We start from the raw sequence: 7,112 nt of genomic DNA on the forward strand, positions 1-7,112 counted from the left end.
TTTGATCTAATACAGCCATGAGTCTTTTTGGGAAAGATGCAACAAGTTTTTCACACCTGGATTTGGGGATCCTCTGCCATTCCTGCTTGCAGATCCTGTCCAGTTCTGTCAGGTTGGATGGTAAACGTTGGTGGACAGCCATTTTTAGGTCTCTCCAGAGATGCTCAATTGGGTTGAAGTCTTTGGCTGGGCCATTCAAGAACAGTCACAGAGTTGTTGTGAAGCCACTCCTTCGTTATTTTAGCTGTGTGCTTAGGGTCATTGTCTTGTTGAAAGGTAAACCTTCGGCCCAGTCTGAGGTCCTGAGAACTCTGGAGAAGGTTTTCGTCCAGGATATCCCTGTACTTGGCCGCATTCATCATTCCCTCGATTGCAACCAGTCGTCCTGTCCCTGCAGCTGAAAAACACCCCCACAGCATGATGTTGCCACCACCATGCTTCACTGTTGGGACTGTATTGGACAGGTGATGAGCAGTGCCTGGTTTTCTCCACACATACCACTTAGAATTAAGGCCACAAAGTTCTATCTTGTTCTCATCTGACCAGAGAATCGTATTTCTCACCATCTTGGAGTCCTTCAGGTGTTTTTTTAGCAAACTCCATGCGAGTTTTCATGTGTCTTGCACCGAGGAGAGGCTTCCGTCGGGCCACTCTGCCATAAGGCCCCAACTGGTGGAGGGCTGCAGTGATGGTTGAATTTCTACAACTTTCTCCTATCACCCGACTGCATCTCTGGAGTTTAGCCACAGTGATCTTTGGGTTCTTCTTTACCTCTCTCACCAAGGCTCTTCTCCCCCAATAGCTCAGTTTGGCCGGACGGCCAGCTCTAGGAAGGGTTCTTGTCGTCCCAAATGTCTTCCATTTAAGGATTATGGAGGCCACTGTGCTCTTAGGAACCTTAAGTTCAGCAGAAATTTTTTTGTAACCTTGGCCAGATCTGTGCCTTGCTACAATTCTGTCTCTGAGCTCTTCAGGCAGTTCCTTTGACCTCATGATTCTCATTTGCTCTGACATGCACTGTGAGCTGTAAGGTTTTATATAAACAGGTGTGTGGCTTTCCTAATCAAGTACAATCAGTATAATCAAACACAGCGGGACTCAAATGAAGGTGTAGAACCATCTCAAGGATGATCAGAAGAAATGGACAGCACCTGAGTTAAATATATTAGTGTCACAGCAAAGGGTCTGAATACTTTGGACCATGTGATATTTCAGTTTTTCTTTTTTAATAAATCTGCAAAAATGTCAACAATTCTGTGTTTTTCTGTCAATATGGGGTACTGTGTGTACATTAATGGGGAAAAAATGAACTTGATTTTAGCAAATGGCTGCAATATAACAAAGAGTGAAAAATTTAAGGGGGTCTGAATACTTTCCGTACCCACTGTATATGAAAGGTAGGAGAAATACGATAATGGTTAGGTAAAGCCAGTTCAAAGGATACAGGAGTGATTTGCCTAATTATTTGAAATGGGCCCACGTACCTGGAACTGAGCTTGCGACATGGCAGATGGAGATGGAGGTCTCGGGTGGACAGCCATACCCACTAGCCAGGGGTGTATTCTGGGCTAGAACGGCGATGCCAGTCAGCTTGTTCCTTCTGACTGCGTGTTGTAGGTGATGATGTGCCTGGTTCCAAGTCTCCTCGCTTGTCTGGATCCAGTCATTGACTGCGGGAACATTGGATGGCTCCCCTGACCAGGGGAATAGAGGGGATTGATATCCTAGAATGCATTGGAATGGGGTCAGGCCAGTAGAGGGTAGCAACTCCAATCCTGCTGGTTCTGACTGCAGTAAGATCGGAGAAATCTGGTGAGTTCCTGGTTAAGTCTCTCAACCTGCCCATTGGACTGAGGGTGGTAGCCCGAGGTGAGGCTTACATTTACTTCCAAAGCTTTGAAGACGGCGAACCACAGAAGAGAGGTGAATTGGGGACTCCGGTTGGAGACAATATCTTCAGGTAATCCATAGAAGTGGAACACTTCATTCACAAAGTCGTTCGGCAGTCTCTATTGCAGTGGGGAGTTTAGGCAGGGGAATGAGTTGACAGGCTTTGGAAAAACAGTCTATGACAGTGAGGATTGTGATATGGCCATTAGAGTTGAGTAGGTCAGTGATTAAGTCTACAGCGATGTGCGACCGTTGATGGGATCGTTTTTGTGTATTGCAAACGTTGCATTGGTGGATCAGGTTGGCTGTATCTTTTGAATCGATCTCTGTAACTATGTCCCATTAAATGGGTGATAGAATAAGTGATGGGGAAAAGATGGTTTCTGGTACATTAGGTTCTCCTCAAATTGATGCGACAGTGCGTCAGCCTTGGCATTCCTGGATCCTGGCCGATATGTGACAGTGAAATCAAACCCGTAGAAGAACAGTGACCATCTTTTGCCCGTCGTGGATTGAGTTGCTTGGCTGTCTTCAGGTATTTAAGATTCTGGTGATCAGTTAGAACAGTAAATAGATGCTCAGTTCCCTCCAGCCAGTGACGCCACTCTTCGGCCGCTGCCTTCATGGCCAAGAGCTCCCTGTCTCCAACATCATATTTTCTTTCTGCAGAGTTGAGTTTTATTGAATAGAAGGTGCACAGGAACATCTTGGCTGGGGAACCCTGGCATTGAGACAGTATAGCGCCTATACCAATGTTGGAAGCATTGACTATGAAAGGTAAATTGGGATCAGGGTGATGCAGGATGGGAGCAGTAGTGAAGCATTGCTTAAGCTCCTTGAAAGCTTCTTGAGCTGGGAATGACCAGTGGAGACGATTGGAACCCCTCTTAATCATATTGGTTAGTGATGCTGCTACTGAGCTGAAACCTCTGATAAACCTGTGATAGAAGTTGGCGAACCCCAGTAAACGTTGCAACTCTTTGATGGTGTTGGGCAGAGGCCAGTTAAGGACTGCATTATCTTTGCTTTCGTCCATAGCTACAACCTTATGGCTTATCACGTAGCCAAGAAAAGAGACAGATGTCAAGTGGAACTTGCACTGGGGATGTAGATAGTTGAATAAAGCCTTTAGCCAGTTCCTCCCTAACAGTGGGAATATTTGGCCCCTCGGAGGGGTGGTACCAAGTAGGAGATTGATGGCACAGACAGAAGGTCTGTGTGGAGGTAATTCAGAGGCCTTGGCTTTGCTGAAGGCTTCACGAAGATCATAGTAGACAGTAAGCAGACCTGGGATGCTTTTTGGAGTGGAAGAGGTGTGATGGCAGGGATGCAATGAGGGAAGCAGCCAACGAGTGATCTGAGCCTCTTGCCAGGAGATGGACTGCCGAAGGAGAAATACACTTGATTAGGGGGATGCAATATTCCTTGGCAAAATCCAGAGACATGAAATTTCCCGCAGCCCCAGAAACCAACATAGCCGATACTGGGTTGGGGGTTGACGTGATCTGAGAAGGTTATCAATCTGGATAGTAAGCTCAATGAATTGGTTCTGCATTTTCCCCTCATCCCTGCATGCTAACTCAGTCTGAAGATCGTAATTTAAGCCCCTATGAAAAAGCACCTTCAGGGTATCATCTACCCATGTAGTCTGAGCAGCAAGGGTACGGAGCGTAAGAGCGTACTCTCCAGCGGACCTCCTCCCCTGCGTTAATGCCAGCAAGAGATCACCCGCACTCTTGCCATCCTTAGAATGATCAAAGACTTCCCGAAAACGTTTTAGAAACATCTCCAACGTGGGGAACAGCAAGCCGCCATCTCTCCATACTGCCGTCATCTACTCTAAAGCCCTTCCCGTGAGCAATGAACAGACAAACGAAATCTTCCCCTCATCAGTGGCATACAGAGCAGGTTGTTGGTTAACAAACATAGTACATTGAAGCAAAAAGCCCTTGCATTGAGCAGGATTACCGTCATATTTCTCAGGGAAAGCCAGACGAGGACTCACGTTGGATGTGTGCTGGATTCGTTGGTGGGTTGGTGGGCTCTGGTGGAGAAACGCGCAGAGCCTGGAGTGTCTTGACTAATTCCTCCATGAGAGCAGTACGTTTCTGCAGCTGATGGTGATGGGTGGTGAGCTGAGACGCTTGAGCAGATAGCTCTGACGAGAAATGATAAATCGCTGCTGGATCGTGTTGTGGCGAAGTCTTTAATGATTCATCACTATGACCGGGATCCATTAGTAGCTTTATTGGTATCTTTGTCGTATGGGCAGGGGTCAAAACACAAGCAAGGCAACAGAGCAGGGCAGACAAAATTGTAAATATTATAGTGCTATAAACAAAGAGGGCAGGCAGCGATATAAACAATGGTCAAAATGATAGCAAAGGTCCACAAGGCAGGCAGCAATAAAAACTGTGGTCCAAAATGACAGCAAAAGTCCAAAAGGCAGGCAGCAATAGTCCGTAAACGAGGGGCAGGCGGGGTTATAACAAGGCAGTCCGAAACAAGATAGAAATAATGCTCAGTAATATTCACTGTGCCAAAACAGTGCTATAAATAACCGGGTAAACGGGGTTCAGGTGTCAGAGGTGATCAGTGCCAGGTACGGGGCTTATGGGAAATGTAGTGTGCGGGGATAGTCAAAACACCGATGATGGAGCCCTCTGATGGCCCGAAGGGGAAGCTACGGAGGTGCTCTCTGAGACAGTATCTCCTCTGGATATATTTGTAAATGCTAATGAAGTAGCTGGTCTGTCACTGATTCAATAATTAAATGATACACGTGCTGATATGTGAGAAATTGAATATAAAAATCGGTTTAACTAAATGTGAACACTGAAGAAGGTCCTGTGTAAACAAAACAGAACCGAAGAAGGTGTACCTGGGACTGAGCAGTTATGAAAACATGCGGTAAGCTGTCACCCTTTCTAGCTAAAAATCAGTCAAATCATGTAATGTGAATTTTGTATAGTCACTTACTCAATACTAAAAATGAGTTGAAAGTGAGTGAAACACAGACAAATGTGTTTCACTCATGCAGGAATCTTTAGGACTGAATAAAAATCCTACAGGACAGAGTACATTCCTGCAGGAATCCTGTAGGGTTGTTTCTGTATGGCTTGTTCTATGTGCAGGGATCCTGCTGGAATCCTGTATAATAATAAAAATCCTACAGGACAAGGTATATTCCTACAGGGTTTATTATAGGATCCCTTTAGGTATGTCCATTGATGTCCTGTAGGATTGCATAACATCCTACAGAAATTGTAAGATGACTGCTGGATGTAAAATTCATGGATATCTTTCGAGGAACTTGAACTGCGTCTTCTTCTTGGGGTTGCTCCGTGACCCATGTCTGAAGCCTACATACAAAAACGACAACAGACGGCCGGCGACAGTCACTTCACTTCACTTCACTTCACTTCACTTCACTTCACGACAGTCGGCACGACTTGTCGCTGCTGGTGTGTCACTACTGGTGCGACCACAGTATAAAAGGATGCTGGTAGAACACAACATTCACTTCTTCATCTTCACTGACCTTTTTGTCTGGAGTGTGCATTCTGGTAAGAAAGATTTTCTCTCTCTTTTCATCATGGCGAGCACTAGTAATATGTTTAAGAAGTGTGCGGATCTGTGTCCTCGTTATTTGACACCTGACAACACGCACAATCTTTGCATCTATTGTTTGGGTGAAGATCACGCACGCAATGTCCTCAAGGGGGCAATCTACGTGCACTGTGAGCTTTTTTTTTAATGAAAAAGCTCTGTTCTTGTCTGTCTCTCTTTTCGAGGAAGGAGGGGCAGCCGCCTGGTCCCCGCGGTTCAGGACCCGCTGCTGCTGGAACTGAGCATTGCCCCAACTGGGCAACTGAGGTTCTCCCTTCCTGCCTACCCCTTGGAGCCTTGTTTGGAATGCCTAGCAATGCTCTCCTCACCTGAGGGTTATCTACTAGCACACCGCTTCTGAATAAGCAGTAATTTCTAAAATCCATGTTATGGTAAGTGCCCTTAGGATCCTTTGGGCACTTTCTTAAATCCATGTATATGGTAAGTGCACATGCAAGCCTCTGGGCACTTTTACTAAATCCACACTGTGGTATGAAATGCACCTAGATTTTGGGTCAATTCTACAATTCGGCCATATCCCCTTAAAGGAATATCTTCTGATCTTCGGGTCCAGCATTTCTGACCCCTTTCAGGTAAGTTTTTGGGTATGCAGCTCAGGCCTTTTTGCCGAAGAGGATAATGTCACTGACAGCCGTCAATACGTCTCAGGGGCAACTTCCTTAGGCTTGAGGGAGTTGGTACTTAGTGCTCGCTATGATGGCGTGCACTCCCCTCAGCATGGCAGCGTGGGTTTAACCGTTCCCCATAGTGACCCCTAATAGGACGCAGTTTGAGTTCCTCGAAAGGGAACGTCTCAAGTTATGTATGTAACCCTGGTTCCCTGAGAAGGGAACGAGACACTGCATCCTCTAGTCTTGTTGCCATGCTTCGGACGCAAGCTTCAGACAAATAAGTGAATGTTATGTTCTACCGGCATCCTTTTATACTGTAGTGACTAGGGATGCAACAATACAGTTAGTCCACGGTTCAATACGTACCTCAGTTTTTTACCACGGTTTTCAGTTCGGTTCGGTTCTGATATCTTGCCACTTTAGTGAGGGTTTTTTTGGAACAAATTAACAAAATACTCCCATAAACCTCTGTACACTAGAAAAAGCATGGTTTAGTATATGTCTGCTTAATTTTTTTTTTTTGAGAGAGGTATTATGCGTCAAAGTAGCAGCACTGATTACGTTCCGTTCCAGCTTCTTTAATATGGATAAAAGCATCGCTATTGCTGTAACTGATTAAAAACAGGATATAACGTTAAACGTTTTGAATGATGAAATGTAAGGACAATAAACACTCATCTGCAATAATATATGGTTTATCTGTGTTCTTCAAACCATCTTGTGTATTTTCATAAGCCATTGCTAATCAGCATACATATAATATAAGTATAGACTCTGCCTCATTCTGTGATAAGAATCCATATCAGATCACGTAAGTAAGTTATTTCAAACACTTGACTGATGTTGTGACTTAAACAAGTTATAATGTTTTTAACTTTTGTTTTTATAACTCTTTTGTTGGACAACAGTTTTAGAAAGGCTTATCATTGCATGTCATTAGAAGGGAAGATGCTCTGTGTGTGTTGCTTTTTCAAATATAAG

The sequence above is a fragment of the Labeo rohita genome, chromosome 9 (genome assembly GCF_022985175.1).
Source record: "Labeo rohita strain BAU-BD-2019 chromosome 9, IGBB_LRoh.1.0, whole genome shotgun sequence".
NCBI lineage: Eukaryota > Metazoa > Chordata > Actinopteri > Cypriniformes > Cyprinidae > Labeo > Labeo rohita.